The sequence below is a fragment of the Piliocolobus tephrosceles genome, chromosome 15, assembly GCF_002776525.5.
Source record: "Piliocolobus tephrosceles isolate RC106 chromosome 15, ASM277652v3, whole genome shotgun sequence".
Classification (NCBI taxonomy): Eukaryota; Metazoa; Chordata; class Mammalia; order Primates; family Cercopithecidae; genus Piliocolobus; species Piliocolobus tephrosceles.
Genome location: NC_045448.1, coordinates 70,698,047 through 70,716,426, shown reverse-complemented (window position 1 = coordinate 70,716,426; position 18,380 = coordinate 70,698,047). Strand labels below are relative to the sequence as shown.

The window sequence follows — 18,380 nt, the reverse complement described above, 5'->3', positions numbered from 1 at the left end:
CTCTAGATACCCCTAGAAACCCCCGTTCTCCAACCAGACTCTCACAGAATGCAGCTTGCCTCCTCCTTTTTCTGTAAACCTGGTTTCCATAAGATTGCAGCACTGCACTTGGAATCTTCACAAGTGAAACTAGCCCACCCCTTACTACTTCACTCCTGACTTTGCCTGACTGTTGCTCAGCCCCATTCCTCAGCACTCCAGAGCTGCTTCCAAATGGCCAGATACTTTCAAATACCTTTTTCTGTTTGAAATTTCTGCTGGCCAGCAAGGCCATTTGATCACTGTCCTTGAAGCTGGCATCTATACCCATTTCCCCTGTGTTTGTTGAGACTTTGGTGTCTGATCTCCCCTCCTAGGGCTATAGCTCAGGCTCAGGGATTGGTGGCCAGGCCTTGCCTGGAGCCAAGGATTTGGGATAGAATATGGAATTAGGGGGCTTGGTGTTAACATTTCAGAGGTAGGCGGATGAGAAGCCAGAATATGTGAACTTCAAGGCCAGTGGAGGATGGGAAGGACAGAGAGAATTTAGTATCTGAAGCAAAAGATTTCCTTTGTAAGCTCCTTCTTCTGTGCATTCTTTTTGAAAAATTATTTAATTTAGAGAATATAATAAATTATATTTTTAAAATATCAAAACATAGAGCATATTTTGACTATTCCTATCTCCCTATTTCAGTTATTTGTGTATTCACTAGAGGTAACGTGTTGGTGGTTTGGAATGTACCTGCCATACTTTTTCCTGTGTGTTTACTTACATATGTATGAACCCAGAAAAAATTTAAAGTATTATTTTATATTTTATTTAATTCTCTATACAAGTGATATAACATTTTATGTATCGTTCTGGTATTCTTTGATTTAATAACGTACTTTGACAATATTCCATGTTAATACAAAAAGGCATATCTCATTCTTTTTGGTGCTGGATAGTATTTCATAGAATGGATATGCTGTATTTTAGTTGGCTATTTTTCTGTTGAGACATTAAGGTATTTCCAGTTTTTGGGTGATCTCAGCCTCTTTGGCGGCTTCAGTTACCATCTACATGTGGATGGTTCCCAAATCTCCAGCCCAGATCTCTAGACCAGATTATCCAACTGCTTACAACTCCACTGGGATGTCTTGTAGCCCCCTGCTTTTTCTCACTTGCTCCTTCTCCAGTGCCCAATCATATACATTATAGACAGCATGCAGTAGCTAAAGCCTCAAACATAGCAACGATTAATCATTCCTTCCTTCCCTTCCCACATCTGACAACCAGTCACTAGGACTTGTCCTTCCTGCCTCCTCAGTATTTCTTGAATGTAATCACTTTTTCTCTCCATTGCTACTACTCTGTACCTTAGTTTTTATTTATTTATTTATTTATTTATTTATTTATTTATTTATTTATTTTTTATTATACTTTTAAGTTCTAGGGTACATGTGCATAACGTGCAGGTTTGTTACATATGTATACATGTGCCATGTTGGTGTGCTGCACCCATCAACTCGTCAGCACCCGTCAATTCATCATTTATATCAGGTATACCTCCCCAATGCAATCCCTCCCCCCTCCCCCCGTACCTTAGTTTTTAAATTTATAAAAGAGTACTTGTGAGGATTAAGTGAATTAATATATGTAAAATACTTAGAATAATAGATTGGCACCTACTAATTGCTATATGAATGTTAGTTGTTATTAACATCATTATCTTAGTTTGTATAATCTGTTATCTATCACTGCCTCCAGTCTTAATTTTATTCACCCCTACCTCCATTCCATTCTCCACACTACAGCCAGAGTGGTCTTTATAAAATGGAAAAATGGGCCAGGCATGGTGGCTTATGCCTGTAATCCTAGCAATTTGAGAGGCCAAGATGGGAGGATCACTTGAGCCCAGGAGTTCGAGGCAACATAGTGAGACCCTGTCTCTACAAAAAATAACAAATTAGCCACGTGTGGTGCTGGTGCACACCTGTGGTCCCAGATACTTGGGAGGCTGAGCTTGGGAGGTTGAAGCTGCAATGAGTTGTAGTGATGCCACTGCACTCCAGCCTTGGTGACAGAGTGAGACCTTGTCTCAAAAAAATAAAAATGTAAGAATGATTGCTTAAATGATAATTCCCCTGCTTAAAAAGATGTCAGTGAGGCCGGACGCGGTGGCTCACGCCTGTAATCCTGGTGCTTTGGGAGGCCAAGGCAGGTGGATCACCTGAGGTCAGGAGTTCGAGACCAGTCTGGCCAACATGGTGAAACCCCATCTCTACTAAAAATACAAAAATTAGCTGGGCGTGGTGGTGGGGGCCTGTAATCCCAGCCACTCGGGAGGCTGAGGTAGGAGAATCACTTGAACCTGGGAGGTGGAGGTTGCAGTGAGCTGAGTTTGCGCCATTGCACTCCAGCCTGGGCAACAAGAGCAAAACTCTGTCTCAAAAAAAAAAAAAAAAAAGTTAGATATTAGTGATATTTCCATTCAACTACTTTGTGTTTTGGAGACAGAGTCTCTGTCTCCTGGGCTTGAATGCAGTAGTGTGATTTTGGCCCACTGCAACCTCTGCCTCCTGGTTTCAAGCGATTGTCCTGCCTCGGCCTCCCAAAGTGCTGGGATTACAGGTGTGCACGACCATGCCCAGCTAATTTTTGTATTTTTAGTAGAGATGGGGTTTCACCATGTTGGTTAGGCTGGTCTTGAACTCCTGGCCTCAAGTGATCCACCCACCTCAGCCTCCTAAAATTGTAAGATTACAGGCGTGAGCCACTGCACCCAGTCTCCATTGAGCTTTTAATGACTTCCTTTTATTGAGATACCTGATTTTTCTTTTCTTTCCTTCCTTTCTTTTCTGTTCTTTTTTGTTTTTTTTTTTAGTCAAAATCCTCGTTCTGTAACCCAGGCTGTAGTGCAGTGGGATCTTCCTAGTGCAGAAGGGATCTTCCTGCCTCAACCTGACCAGTAGCTGGTACTAAAGGCATGTGCCACCATGCCTGGCTAGTTTTTAAAAATTTTTTTTGTAGAAACGAGGTCTCACAGCTCGTCTCTGTGCCACTGCACCCTGCCCCTGCTTTTAAATGCCATCTCTTCAGACAGGTCTTCCCCTGACTATCTAATGATTCTAAAGTGTCTACCCATATGCTTTTATTATATCACCTTATTTTAATACTGTGATCGCACTTATCAATATCTGATAATTTTCTGGTTTATTTACATATTTGTTTATAGTCTTCTCTAATTAGAAGAGAACAGGGATATTCTGGTTTTTTTTTTTTTTTGAGACGGAGTCTCCACCCCGTTGCCCAGGCTGGAGTGCAGTGGCGCGATCTCGGCTCACTGCAAGCTCCGTCTCCCGGGTTCATGCCATTTTCCTACCTCAGTCTCCCGAGCAACTGGGACTACAGGTGCCCGCCACCATGCCCGGCTAATTTTTTGTACTTTTAGTAGAGATGGGGTTTCACCGTGTTAGCCAGGATGGTCTCGATCTCCTGACCTCGTGATCTGCCTGCCTCGGCCTCCCAAACTGCTGGGATTACAGGCGTAAGCCACCACACCCGGCCTTTTTTTTTTTTTTTTTTAGATGGAGTCTTGCTCTCTTGCTCAGGCTGGAGTGCAGTGGTTCTATTTTGGCTTACTGCAACCTCTGTCTCCCGGGTTCGAGCAATTCTCGTGCCTCAGCTTCCTCAGTAGCTGGGATTACAGGCGTGTGCCACCATGCCGGGCTAATTTTTGTATTTTTAGTAGGAACAAGATTTCACCATGTTGACCAGGCTGGTCTTGAGCTCCTGACCTCAAATGATCCACCCACCTTGGCCTCTCAGAGTGCTGGGATTACAGGTGTGAGCCGCTGTGCCTGGTTGGTATTGTTTGTTTAATTCATTGTTGTATTCCTAGCATCTAGGACAATGTCTGACACATTATTGACAATAAATACTTGTGAAGTGAATAGTAAAACAACTTCCTTTGTCCTATTAGGCCCTTTTGGCCTCTCCAGCATCATCTGTATCAGTCCCCTATCTTGACCTTCCCATCCTCCAGCTCATGACATGTCTTTAGATGTGCTTTCTTGCTGCAGGGCCTTTGCATGTGCTCTTCACTGTACCTAGAACACACCATTCTAGGCACTGCCTAGAATGCTCTGCCACTGCCTGGATATCTCCTGTTCATCATCCAAGTTACAGCTTAGGTATAACTTCACCTGATTAGCCTCGATCATGCAACTCTGCATACTTTGCCATTAATTATCATATGTATTGTAATTCTTTTGTTGTCTGTGTCCTTCCCTAGACTATAAGCTTATGTTGTGCTCACCATGAATTCCTAGTCAAAGCTTATCAGCAGTGGTTAGTACGACCTTTGGGGGAGGGGGATAGAGTATCAGGGGCAGCACCTGAGGTCTAGGAAGGTGTACTTTAGGATGTCAGGGTGAGTTTTAAACACTGGCCCTTGGTTCATTGTCATTCTTCCTATTTCCTCCATCTTTTTTGATCCCCTTATTTGGCTGGATGAACCATCTAAAATGATTGGGTCATATCCATGAAACCAGGGTAAGCCTGACACAAAAGACTTGCTCATGAAGGCAGCATGTGTCCTGAGGATAAAGGTTGAGAATCTGGGTAGGCATATTATTAACTTCAGGTAGCTGAGGGCGGAATAACTGACAGTGGAGTAGAATTCTAAGCAAGGAAGGAAGCAAAAGGCCTGAAGGGTGAGACAAGGCTGAAGCAGGAAGCTGAATCATTAAGTCATAAACCTGGAGCACTTGGATAGTGAGTAGAGTGTAAGAAGGAACAGGGCAAGCAGTTCAGGATTAGGGTCATAAATAATCTTGGGGATTACTTAAATCATCTTTTAGCATTCTTACCTCTTTAGTTTGGAACCAGCTTTTGGATTATAGAAAAGATCAGTTAGTTGACATACAAGGATTTGAGTGAGAGTGTATATTACTTTCTTTGTATTTTATGGGCTCTTTACTTTAAAATGAAATCCCCAGAAATCCTACCTTAACTTTTCCCCCACCTCAATTTCTGCTGCCAAGAGCCTATCATCCACACTTCTAAATATATCAGGTTCAACTCCCTTATCTTTGAAACAAGTTACGTGTACAGAAGCCTGCAGTAGTGCTGGAGCTTCCTTCAGATAGGTTGAAGGGAGTGAGCTGTCTTCAGGCTACCTCCTCCCACTGAACCAGGCATAGGAGCTGGCCTCAGCAGCCTTAGGAGTTCAGGACTCTGTTTAACATGAATCTGTGGAATTTCTCTCTGAATTTTGGGGAGCAAGTATTCTGTAGAATATAGTATGGGACTCTGTCCGTGAGGCATAGCAAAAAGTAGTGGAAGACTGGCTGGATGTGCATGAATGGTGGGATCTGAAGGTATGTAGGAGTGGGCATCAAGGTTTCTGACCTGGCTCTTAAATTTTGACAGGGCTGGGGGTACTGATGTGCCAAGTAGAGAGTCTGGAGGGGTAGCTAGTCCCTGGCCCTTAGAGGTGTTCTGAATGTTTTTGTATGTAGCTCAGAGCTCTTTTGCAGGCTGATGGGGATTCATGAAGATAGAGTACTTGTTGAGGAAGGGTGTGTTCTCTTTTGAAGGTTGGATGGAGTGGTTATGTGCACAGACTGGGCAGTCTATGGCCTGGTCATCTAGTCTCTGTGAGGTGAGGCACCTGCATTCCCTTCCTAGGGCCGTGCTGGGAAAACCAACCTAAGAGAGCTGGAGATCATGACTGTTGTTAGTGATTTCCGTGAGACTACTCACTGTCTTTACTTGCTCCTTCTGTTCTCTTAAGTCCCGTGGCTATAGTGTCCTGCCTTCTATTTTCTGCTTTAGGACCTCCAAATTCCATAATTCATTCAGATTCTCTTTCTAGAGACAAGGTCTCACTATGTTGCCCAAGCTAGAGTGTAGTGGCCGTTCACCAGCATGATCATAGCACACTACAGCATTGAACTTGAGCTCGAATGATCCTTCTGCCTCAGCCACCCAAGTAGCTGGGATATAGGTGTGCGCCTTCACACCTAGCTCAAACTGCTCTGTCTAGATTACTTAATGCCCAGCTTGACTCTGGCTTTACATAGTACTCTAATTATGACATTGACAGCCAGCTTCAAGTAAGGGCCTTTCTTCATTATCCTTGTTCCTAGAGTTACGGTTTTGAAGCTTTAGTGTATCAGAATTACCCATGAGGGTGAGGGAGGGGGCGCTGGATATTTGTTTAAAATGCAGATTCCTGGTGTTAACTGCTAGATACTCTAATTCAGTAAGTTTGGGGTGGTGACCAGGAATCTGCAGCTTGATCAGCCTCCCAGGTGATTCTGACACTAGTCATCATCTCCAGATCATATATATATATTTTTTTGAGATGGAGTTTCGCTCTTGTTTCCCAGGCTGGAGTGCAATGGCACGATCTTGGCTCACTGCAACTTCTGCCTCCCGGGTTCAAGCAATTCTCCTGCCTCAACCTCCTGAGTAGCTGGGATTACAGGCACCTGCCACCATACACAGCTAATTTTTTGTATTTTCAGCACAGATGGGGTTTCACTATGTTGGCCAGGCTGGTCTCAAACTCCTGACCTCAGGCAGTCCACCTGCCTCAGCCTCCCAAAGTGCTGGGATTATAGGCGTGAGCCACTGCACCTAGCCAAAGATACCTATTTTCTCCTTTTTTTTTTTTTTTGGAAATGGAATTTCGCTCTTGTCACCCAGGCTGCAGTGCAGTGGAGTGATCTTGGCTCACTGCAGCCTCTACCTCCTGGGTTCAAGAGATTCTCCTGCCTCAGCCTCCAGAGTAGCTGGGAATGCAGGCATCCACCACCACACCCAGCTAAATTTTTTTTTTTTTTTTTTTTTTTTTTTTGTATTTTTAGTAGAGACGGGGTTTTGTCATGTTGACCAGGCTGGTCTTGAACTCCTGACCTCAGGTGATCCATCTGCCTCCCAAAGTGCTGGGATTACGGGTGTGAGCCACTGCACCCAGTCCTTCAGACCATATTTAGAGATATTTTGACTTACAGGACTCTGCCACTTCTCTACCCTTGAAGGGGCATGGAAGAGATTTGAGTTCTTTACTTGGATCCTGTAGTATCTGGTCCCTGCATGTTTCTCAAGTCTCATCCCAGGCCCCTCCTTCCCTACTCCTGGCACCCTCATCTGCTCACAGTTTGTTGACCCCTTCTCCAGCGGTTTCTGGCCTGAGAGCCTTTGCAATGCTGTATAGCCTCTGCCTAGAACAGTCTTTACTGTGCATTTTGCCTCAATTAACTATCCCTTGCTTTTTTTTGAGACGGAATCTCACTCTGTCACCCAGGCTGGAGTGTAGTGGCACTATCTCAGCTCACTACAACCTCCGCCGCCCGAGTTCAAGCGATTCTCTTGTCTCAGCTTCTCGAGTAGCTGGGACTACAGGCATGCACCACCATGCCTGGCTAATTTTTGTATTTTTAGTAGAGACGGGGTTTCTCCATGTTGGCCAGGCTGGTCTTGAACTCCTGACCTCAAGTGATTCACCCGCCTTGGCCTCCCAAAGTGTTGGGATTACAGGTGTGAGCCACTGCGCCCAGCCTGTCCCTTGCCTTTAATTGTCAAGTAAGCATTATCTCCTCTTGAAGGGTTTTTTTGGCACTGTATATAAAGAAACTGTTAGCACCTCATTTGTTTACATAAGACCACTTAACTGTTTGTCTTTCTCTCCTGGTGGGTTTGAAGCTCTGTGAGGGCAGGGAGCTTGTTCCTGGTCGTGTATCTTCAGTGCCTAGTATGTAGAGGCACTCAATAACTACTTGTTGACTAATCCATATTTTTATCTTCTTGTTAGTATCTGTGTTGTTGGATTGTGGCTCTGCACAACTCTTTTTTAAATTGAGACAGAGTTTAGCTGTTGTTGCCCAGGCTGGAGCGCAGTGAAGCGATCTCGGCTCACTGCAACCTCCGCCTCACAGGTTCAAGCAATTTTCCTGCCTCAGCCTCCCAAGTAGCTGGGATTACAGGTGTGTGCCACCACACCTGGTTAATTTTGTATTTTTTTAGTAGAGAGAGGGTTTCACAATTATGGTCAGACTGGTCTCAAACTCCTGACCTCAGGTGATCCACCTGCCTTGGCCTCCCAAAGTGCTGGGATTACAGGTGTGAGCCACTGTGACTGGCAGCTCTGCCCAACTCTTGCCCTTTGTATGTATTGTTGCCTCTTCCAGAAACACCCTTTCTCATGTCAACTTGGCAGATTCCTTCTTGTCCTTTACTACTTCTTTAAGCATTTCTTTGACTTCTGAGACAGTGCTGGTTCAACAGAGACAGCACTGTTTCCTCTGTAATAGGTTTTTTTTTTTTTGGATAGAGTCTCACTCTGTTGCCCAGGCTGGAGTGCGGTGGTGTGATTTTGGCTTACTGCAACCTTCGCCTCCTGAGTTCAAGCAGTTCTCATGCCTCAGCCTCCCAAGTAGCTGGAATTACAGATGTGTGCCACCACACCCGGCTAATTTTTGTATTTTTAGTGAACATGGGTTTTACCATGTTGGCCAGGCTGGTCTCGATTTCCTGAGCTCAGGTGATCCACCTGCTTTGGCCTCCCAAAGTGCTAGGATTACAGTCATGAGCCAGCACACCTACCATTCTAATAGGCTTTTCAACCATATGTTGTGATTTCACCTGTGTAAGAGATAGATGGTAGCGCCTCTCTTTTACAGGTGACAACCAGAGGCTCTAAGAAAGGGGTCCCCAACCCTAGTCTGTGGCTCATTAGGAACAGGTTGCACAGCAGGAGGTAAGTGGTGGGCAAGTGAGCAAAGCTTCGTCTGTATTTTTACAATCATCACTTGCATTGCTGCCGGAGCTCTGCCTCCTGTCAGATCAGTGGCAGTGTTAGATTCTCTTAGGAGTGGGAACTCTATTGTGACCTGAGGAAGTGAGGGATCTAGGTTGCATGCTCCTTGTGAGAATCTAATGCCTGATGATCTGTCATTGTCTCCCATCTCATCTAATTGCAAGATAACAAGCTCAGGGCTCCCACTGGTTGTACATTATGGTGAGTTGTATAATTATTTCATTATATATTACAACATAATAATAATAGAGATAAAGTGCACAATAAATGTAATGTACTTGAATCATCCTAAGACCATTCCCTCCCCTTTGTCCATGGAAAAATTGTCTTTCTTTTTTTTTTTTTTTTTTCTTTTTTTTGAGACGGAGTCTTACTCTGCAGCCCAGGCTGGAGTGCAGTGGCCGGATCTCAGCTCACTGCAAGCTCCGCCTCCCGGGTTTAGGCCATTCTCCTGTCTCAGCCTCCCCAGTAGCTGGGACTACAGGCGCCTGCCTCGTCGCCCGGCTAGTTTTTTGTATTTTTTAGTAGAGACGGGGTTTCACCATATGAGCCAGGATGGTCTCGATCTCCTGACCTCGTGATCCACCCATCTCGGCCTCCCAAAGTGCTGGGATTACAGACTTGAGCCACCGCGCCCGGCCGGAAAAATTGTCTTTCATGAAGCAGGTTCCTGATGCCAAAAAGGTTGGGGATGGCTACTCTTAAGAAATTAATTACCTTGGAAATGGCAGACTGATATTTGAACCCCAATGTATCTAAGGAGCCCTCATTTCTACCTCACTATGCTCCCTGTAAGAAAACCAGTGTGCATACCTAGGCAACAAACCTGCATGTTCTGCACATGTATCCCGGAACTTAAAGTATAATTAAAAAAAAAAAAAAATTCAATTTACCATAAAAAAAGGAGAAAACCAGTCAGCAGACTGAGAGATACTGAAGTGAAAGAGGTGCTTTAAAAAAAATTAGTTGGGTAAAAAATTTCTGGCCAGGTGTGGTGGCTCATGCCTGTAATCCCAGCATTTTGGGAGGCCGAGGTGGGCAGATCACCTGGGGTCAGGAGTTCAAGACCAGCCTGGCCAACATGGTGAAACCCCGTCTCTACTACAAATACAAAAATTAGCCGGGCATGGTGGCAGGCGCCTGTAATCCCAGCTACTCAGGAGGCTGAGGCAGGAGAATCACTTGAACCTGGGAGGTGGAGGTTGCAATGAGCCAAGATCATGCCATTGCACTCCAGCCTGGGAGACAAGAGCAAGACTTTGTCTCAAAAAAAAAATTTCTGCAGAGTCCAGGCACAGTGGCTTACACCTTTAATTGTAGCACTTTGGTAGGCTGACACAGGCGATCACTTGAGGCCAAGAGTTCCAGACCAGCCTGGCCCACATGGCAAAACACTCTCTCTACAAAAAATACAAAAATTAGCTGGGTGCAGTGCCACGTGCCTGTAGTCCCAGCTACTTGGGAGGCTGAGGCAGGAGAATTGCTTGAACCTGGGAGGTAAAGGTTGCTTGAACCCAAGAGGTGGAGGTTAACTGCAGCTTGGGTGACAGAGTGAGACTCAATTTCCTCAGAGCTAAACACAATAAAATGAATACTTTTGACAAGCCATTGATAAAGACAGCAGAGTGTAAAGGGTGACCATAGCATTGGGAGGATGATGTGTATTTCATGTATTTCCTTGATCGTATCCATGATTCCTTGTGGTACTGATAAAGCCAACACATACAGCCTAGTAGAAATAAGCTTGGCCAGGTGCGTTGGCTAACACCTGTAATCCCAGCACTTTGGAATGCCAGGACAGCAGAGGTGGTGCCACTGTACTCCAGGCTGGACGACAGAGCGAGACCCCATCTCAAAAGAAGGAAAAAAAAAAAAAAGAAATGAGCTGAGGTGAAAATGTTACTCAAGTCAAACCAAAGAAAATATCAATCATTAACTCAGTTTTCCTGGAGGATATATAAAGAGTGAAATCTGAACTTTTTTTTTTTTTGGAGTCAGGGTCTAGCTAGCACTGTCACCCAGGCTGGAGTGCAGTGGTGCAGTCTCCACTCACTGCAGCCTCAACCTCCCAAGCGGCAGTGATCCTTCCACCTCACCCTCCCATGTTGCTAGGACTGCAGGCTTGAGCCACTATGCCTGGCTAATTTCTTTTTTTGCAGAGGTGGGATCTATGTTGCCCACGTTGGTCTTGAACTGGGCTCAAGCAGTCCTCTCGCCTCGGTCTCTCAAAGTGCTGGGATTACAGGCATGAGCCACCATGCCTGGCCTGAACATATTTGTTGAGGGAAAAGCTGTGCAAAATTGATCTGCAAAGTCCTTAATATGTTTTGCTTTAAAAATACATTTTACTGGCCGGCCATGGTGGCTCACACCTGTAATCCCAGCACTTTTGGAGGCTGAGGTGGGCAGATCACAAGGTCAAGAGGTTAAGACCATCCTGGCCAACATGCTGAAACCCTGTCTCTACTAAAAATACAAAAAATTAGCTGGGTGTGGTGGCACTCACCTGTAGTCCCAGCTACTCGGGAGGCTGAGGCAGGAGAATTGCTTGAACTTGAGGCGGAGGTTGCAGTGAGCCGAGATTGTGCCACTGCACTTAAGCCTGGCCACAGAGTGGGACTCCCTCTAAAAAAAAACAAAAAACAAAAACAAAAAAAACCTTTTTACTGGCTGGGTGCGGTGGCTCATGCCTATAATCCCAACATTTTGGGAGGCCGAGGCTGGTGAATCACTTGAGGTCAGGAGTTCAAGACCAGCCTGGCCAACATAGTGAAACCCCATCTCTACTAAAAATACAGTAATTAGCTGGACGTGGTGGTGCATGCCTGTAATCCCAGCTACTTGGGAGGCTGAAGCAAGAGAGTTGCTGGAACCTGGGAGGCGGAGGTTGCAGTGAGCCGAGATCATCCCATTGCACTCCAGCCCGGGCAACAGAGCAAGATCCTGTCTCAAAAAAAAAAAAAAAAAAAAAAGGATGGATGGTTGGTTGCAGGAAAAAGAAAAATTACACAGATATACACAAACACACTGGTATGGAACGATCTCCAAGATCTGTCATTAAGAGAAAACTAACGTGCAGAATAGTTTTTATGGCTAGTGTACTAGTGTTAGCATTTGTATGTAAAAAGAGGAGAAACTCTGTATACTTGTTATATACCCATACTGTTTCTGAAAGTTTTCTTTTTCCTTCTTTCTTTTTTTTTTTTTTTTTCAATAGATATGGGGTCTCGCCATGTTGCCCAGGCTGGTCTAGAACACGTGAACTCAAGCAATCCACCTGCCTTGGCCTCCCAAAGTGCTCGGATTATAGGCATGAGCCACCATGCCTGGCCTTTTTGTTTTTTAATATCCTTCTCTGTTGCTGAATTTTTTATTTTTCACCATATGAACATTACCTTTTTAAAAAGAGTAATTGTGAGCTGGGCGCGATGGCTTATGCCTGTAATCCTAGCACTTTGGGAGGCTGAGGCGGGTGGATCACCTTGTCAGGAGTTTGAGACCAGCCTGCCCAACATGACAAAACCCAGTTGCTACTAAAAATACAAAAAAAATTAGTTGGGTGAGGTGGCACACACCTATAATCCCAGCTACTTGGGAGGCTGAGACAGGAGAATCACTTGAACCCAGGAGGTGAAGGTTGCAGTGGCAGGGAGCTGAGATCGCGCCACTGCACTCCAGCCTGTGTGACAGAGCAAGACTCCATCTCAAAAAAAAAAAAAAAAAAAAAAAAAAGCAGTTGTGGTAAAAAACACACATAAAATTTACCATCTTAACCATTTTTAAGTGTATGAGAAATTGTAAAAAACAAACATAAAATTTGCCATTTTAACCATTTTTAAGTCTTTATGTTTTAGTAGTCTTAGGTATATTCACATTTTGTGCAACAGATCTCCAGAACTTCTTCATCTTGCAAAACTGAAACTCTGTACCCATTAAACAACAACTCTGCTTGCCCTACCCCTCCTTTCTCTCTGGTACCACCATTCTACTTTCTGTTTCTGTGAATTTGAATACTTCACTACCTCATATAAATAGAGTCATACAGTATTTTTGTGTGTGTGATGGGCTTATTTTACTTAGCATAGTGTGTTAGGGTTCATCCATGTTGTAGCATGTGTTAGGATTTCTTTCCAGTTTAAGGCCGAATAATACTCCGTTTTATGTATGCATCATAGTTTAGCCATTCTTCATCAATACATTGCCTTTTTAAATATTTTATTTTTTAATTTTTAATTTTTTTGTAGAGACAGAGTCTTCTTGCTATGTTGCCCAGGCTGGTCTTGAACTCCTCGCCTCAAGCAATCCTCCTGTCTTGGCCTCCCAAGTGTCAGGATTACAGGCATGTGCTATCACACCCAACCTGATACATTGCCTTTATACAATTTTTTTTCTTTTTCTTTTTTTTTTTTTTTGAGACGGAGTCTTGCTCTGTCGCCCAGGCTGGGGTGCAGTGGCGCGATCTCCACTCACTGCAAGCTCCGCTTCCCAGGTTCACACCATTCTCCTGCCTCAGCCTCCCATGTAGCTGGGACTATAGGCACCCGCCACCGCGCCCGGCTCATTGTTTTTAAATGTAATTTTAGTAGAGACGGGGTTTCACTGTGTTAGCCAGGATGGTCTCAATCTCCTGACCTCGGGATCCGCCCGTCTCGGCCTCCCAAAGTGCTGGGATTACAGGCATGAGCCACCGCGCCCAGCCAAAATTTTTTTTCTTTATTCTAAAAACAAAAAAAACAAATCTGGATACATGTGCAGAACGTGCAGGTTTGTTACATAGGAGTATGTGTGCCATGGTGGTTTGCTGCACCTATTGACCTGTCCTCTTAAGTTCCCTCCCCTCACCCCCCACCTCCCACCCCCGAAGAGCCCTGGTGTGTGTTATTCCCCTCTCTGTGTCCATGTGTTCTCAATGTTCAGCTCCCACTTATGAGTGAGAACATGTGGTGTTTGGTATTATGTTCTTGTGTTAGTTTGCTGAGGATGATGACTTCCAACTTCATCCATGCCCCTGCAAAGGACATGATCTCATTCCTTTTTATGGCTGCATAGTATTCCATGGTGTATATGTACCATATTTTCTTTATCCAGTCTATCATTGATGGGCATTTGTGTTGGTTCCATGTCTTTGCTATTGTAAATAGTGCCACAATAAACATACGTGTGCATGTGTCTTTTTCTTTTTTTTGAGACGGAGTCTTGCTCTGTTGCCCAGTGGCATTCAGAGTTCAGTGGTGCGATCTCTGCTCACTGCAACCTCTGCCTCCCAGGTTCCAGTGATTCTCTTGCCTCAGCCTCCTGAGTAGCTGGAATTACAGGCGTGCGCCACCATGCCTGGCTAATTTTCATATTTTTAATAGAGACAGGGTTTCACCATGTTGGCCAGGCTGGTCTCAAACTCCTGACCTCAGGTGATCCACCTGTCTCGGCCTCCCAAAGAACTGGGATTATAGGCGTGAGCCACCTCGCCTGTCCTGAATACTTTTTAAAACTATTTTGCTTCACCTTATAAATGTGATCCTGAAAAGTTGGGTATAAACATTGTATGTATATGTATGTATGTATGATACAGGGATAGTTTGAGGGGTGGTTAAAATCTTAGTTAACTTTACAGCAAAGAGGAGACTCCTTTTTGCCTTGTGAATGATCCCCAACTTTATGTCTCAGATGTTTGTATTGGAGATTTTTCTTGAAGTAAAATATCACTCTACTAGGAATGGAACCAAAAAGGGGAGATGTGGTTATTTGAAATTGAAGATAGCTATATATACCAGAACATCCCACCATTTGTCTTACTTTACATACTTTTCCATTTGTTTTACCAGCATCTCTTTTTTCCTGTTCCATGCACTAGAAATCCTGGAGCCCTCTTATTTTTTTTTTTTATTCATTTTTTTGAGACAAAGTCTCACTCTGTCACCCAGGCTGTAGTGCAGTGGCACGATATCGGCTCACTGCAGCCTCCACCTCCCAGGTTCAAGTAATTCTCCTGCCTCAGCCTCCTGAGTAGCTGGGATTACAGGCGCCTGCCACCACGCCTGGCTGATTTTTGTATATTTAGTAGAGATGAGGTTTCACCATTTTGGCCAGGCTGATCTTGAACTCCTGACCTTGTGATCCAGCCGCCTCAGCTTCCCAAAGTGCTGGGATTACAGGCATGAGCCACTGTGCCCGGTGAGTCCTCTTATTTTTATAACATGCTTCCTATGTGTTGATTTTGTTTTCCCTAATGGAGTAAATTTTTGAAGTCAGGAGGCATCTCTTATATCCTGTAGTGATGAGCATAATATGAGTTGTTCAATAAATACGTATTTGGCAAAGATGGAAGTGGAGAGAGAAAGAGGTTCCTCTGCTGAAGAAGTGTGATTACTTTTGGTTTTTTCTACCTCATATTGTACCCATTTCTAGCAGGGAATTTCTTCCACTTGCAGACCAAGTGTGTTGGGGACTTGAGATGTGTACGTGAGTGTTTGTGATGTTTCCTGCTGAAAGCGCAGGTAAGAGAGCTGAAGCCAGATTGGAGCCTGAAGACTCTGACTTGATAGTATGTACACTTCTGTGATAACCCTAAGGAGAGAATCTCAGGTTTCTTTCCTCTGCTTAACATCAAGCCTGAATATTTAACTATCAGCAGGGCAGCTGGACCTGAGTGTGCTTTTGGCGTCTTAAATTCAGTAGCACATAGTAGGAATATTTGATAAAAGTGATTTTGCTTTTTTTGTCAGTAGTATATGAAAGCACTTAACACAGTGCCTGACTTATAGTTGGTGTCCAAAAGGTGACAGAGAGTATGTGAGAAATGTTTTGAAGTAGTTGAGTCTCTCCCTGAGTGCCCTGCCTCCACTCATGTGCCTATACCCCCCACCCCAGGCTAAAGATACAGGCAACAACAATGTGGATTTCACCTTTGGGAAGTTTCCAGTTCCTTGTTTGTGGCTTTATGGTCAAACAAGAAGTGTAGTTTGCTCCTGCATATCTAAGAGCAGATAGATCTGAACCCTGGCTACCCTCACCCAAGACTGGAAATGTTTGAATCAAACTAACATGTCTGGTCACTCTAGGCAGCTTTCTTGGTAGGGACTTAGTCTCTTACTGGGGAAATCTGTGAATCTCTGGGGTAATTGGGCAAGGCGGTAGATATGGGGGGGTTGAGCATGAATTAACTTAGCCAGGATAGCTTATGAGTACAGGCATGGATGAGAGGACAGGGTTGGGGCCAAAAGCGGTTTGACTCTGTCATTTCTGCTCATAGAAAGATACAGGCCTTGTGTACCAAAGGTAGAGCTCTGGCCTCCTGTGGCCTGTCACCTCCATATGATGAGCCAGGATTGCTCCCATCTGTCCCTGCAGGGCATCTTGGGTTTAGTAGGGGATAAAATAGGGAGTCTGAGTCAGGTAGCCTTGCTTCAAATCCTGCGGGTGTGCAGGGAGGAGTTGTACTTCCCAGGACCTGTTTCCTATGTGTTGAAATAAGAGGAATCCCATCCAGATTCTGTAGAGGTTTCCTTCCATCCTTTTTATGTACCTTTTTCACACTGTCACTGGCCTGGCTTCTGTGAAGAAGAGAAAGGATGAGAGAAATAAAGAACCTGAGGAGGTGTGTAGATTTTCTGTCCTTAAATTCTTTCTGGAGCAAGGTATAGGTATTGGGAGGAGGATCAGTGAATGGGTGTGTGAACAGACATACTGCTTATCCTGTTGCCTGGCACTCAGCCTGGACCCTTACTCAGTATTAGTCTTGTTAGATGTTGGTCCACTCTCCCAGTTGGAATATGAGCATATATATACGTGTGATTTTATATCAGTGGAGTCATACCTTGTTACTGTTTTATCATCTTTTTTCACTTGATTTCACTTGATTGAGGACATTTTCATGTCAATACAGAATAAAGGGCCGAATTATAGTTCAGTGAGTGGATATATCATACTGCTATTCTCTAATATTTAATCCATTTATTTTATCTGTTATCAATGGGGTCTTCTTTGACTCCCTTAACAAGATAACAATCCCCCTTTCTTCCCTCTCTCTCTTCCCTTCTGTATTTTTCTCTATAGCATTTAGCATCACCTGATATATACTCTTCTCATTTATTTGCTTATTGCCTAACTTCCCTCCATTAGAATATAAGCTCCATGAAGATGGGGATTTTTCTATTAAAGATTGTTTTATTATGCTAGAATCAGGCAGCATCCCATTCTGTATCATAGAATGAGTGTTTCTCCCCCTTTTTTTGGAGACAGGGTCTCGCTCTGTCACCCACGCTAGAGTGCAGTGGCATGATCTCGACTCACTGCAACTTCCATCTCCTGAGCTTAAGTGATCCTCTTACCTCAGCCTCTCAAGTAATTGGGACTACAGGCATGTGCTGCTTCACCCAGCTATTTTAAAAAATGTTTTCTAACGATAGGGGTCTCACTGTGTTGCCCAGGCTGGTCTCAAACTCCTAGGTTCAGGCAGTCCTCCCTCCTCAGCCTCTCAAAGTGCTGGGATTACAGGCGTCAGCCATCATGCCTGGCCCTTTTTTCTTTTATCCATGCTCTATACCTGGTATTGAGAACAGTTCCTGGTACATCATTGATGCTCAATAAATATTTGTTGAGTGAATGAATTTGTTGGACATTTGGTATACTTACTGGGCTTTTTATTTGCAATATTTTGATTATTGTGAGCATTCTGTGGTAAACACTTGATACATACATCTTTGCATGCTTGTGCACTATCTCTTCAGGATAAATTCCAAGAAATTCACCTGCCGAGTTAAAAGGTATGCATATTTAAAATGTCAATTCATGGAGCCAAACTACCCTTAAGAATGTAAACTTATATTAGCAGCACATGAGATTGCCTGTTTTCCCATGCTTTTGATAACGTTGGGTGTTGTATTTTTTGTCTTCTTCATCTAACAGGTGAGACATGGTCTTGTAACACAGTAGTTAAGAATGTGACTTTGGAGCCAGCCTGCTAAGGGATGAATTCTGACTCAGCCATTTACTAACTGGGTGACCTTAGGTAAGTCATTTACCTTCTCTGTCCTTCAATTTCATTGTGGTAAAGTAGGCATAATGATAGCACGTATTTTATAGGGTTATTGTGAGGTAATGATAGCACGTATTTTATAGGGTTATTGTGAGTAATAAATCCAAGTAAAATGCTTAGAATAAATAGTAACTGAAACATAGCACTCAGTAAGTATGATTTAATTTTCATTTATTTGAATATTAAAGGTTGAATTTTCAGATGTATTTTGGACCTTTCCATTTTTTCTTTAAATCAGTTATTCATGACTTTTGAATTTTTTTTTTCTCTCTTAGAGACAGGGTCTTGGTTTGTTGTCTAGGCTGGAGTGCAGTGGTGCAATCATAGCTCACTGTAGCCTTGAACTCCTGGGCTCAAGAGATCCTCCTGCCTCAGCCTCGTGAGTAGCTGAGACTACAGGTGCCTGCTGCCACACCCGGCTAATTTTTTATTTTTTTTAGAGATGGGTTCTTGCAGCCCAGACTGATCTTGAACTTTAGACTGAAGTGCTCCTCCCGCCTTGGCCTCCCAAAGCATTGAGGGTTACAGATGTGAAGCACTGCACCTTGCCTGCA

At 44.0% G+C, this 18,380-nt stretch overlaps 1 long non-coding RNA gene across 4 annotated transcripts in view; it reads left to right on the top strand.

The window, feature by feature from the left end:
- The window catches only part of LOC111550557, a 113,628-nt gene that overhangs the window by 19,506 nt on the left and 75,742 nt on the right, over positions 1-18,380 (top strand). For 3 of the 4 annotated variants that reach the window (XR_002734099.1, XR_002734098.3, XR_002734096.1), the window contains exon 3: positions 17,697-17,799. This is a non-coding gene — a long non-coding RNA (uncharacterized LOC111550557). Of the gene's footprint in view, positions 1-17,696; positions 17,800-18,127; positions 18,138-18,380 lie in introns of those variants that run through there. The other variant, XR_002734100.1, reaches the window with a different exon arrangement.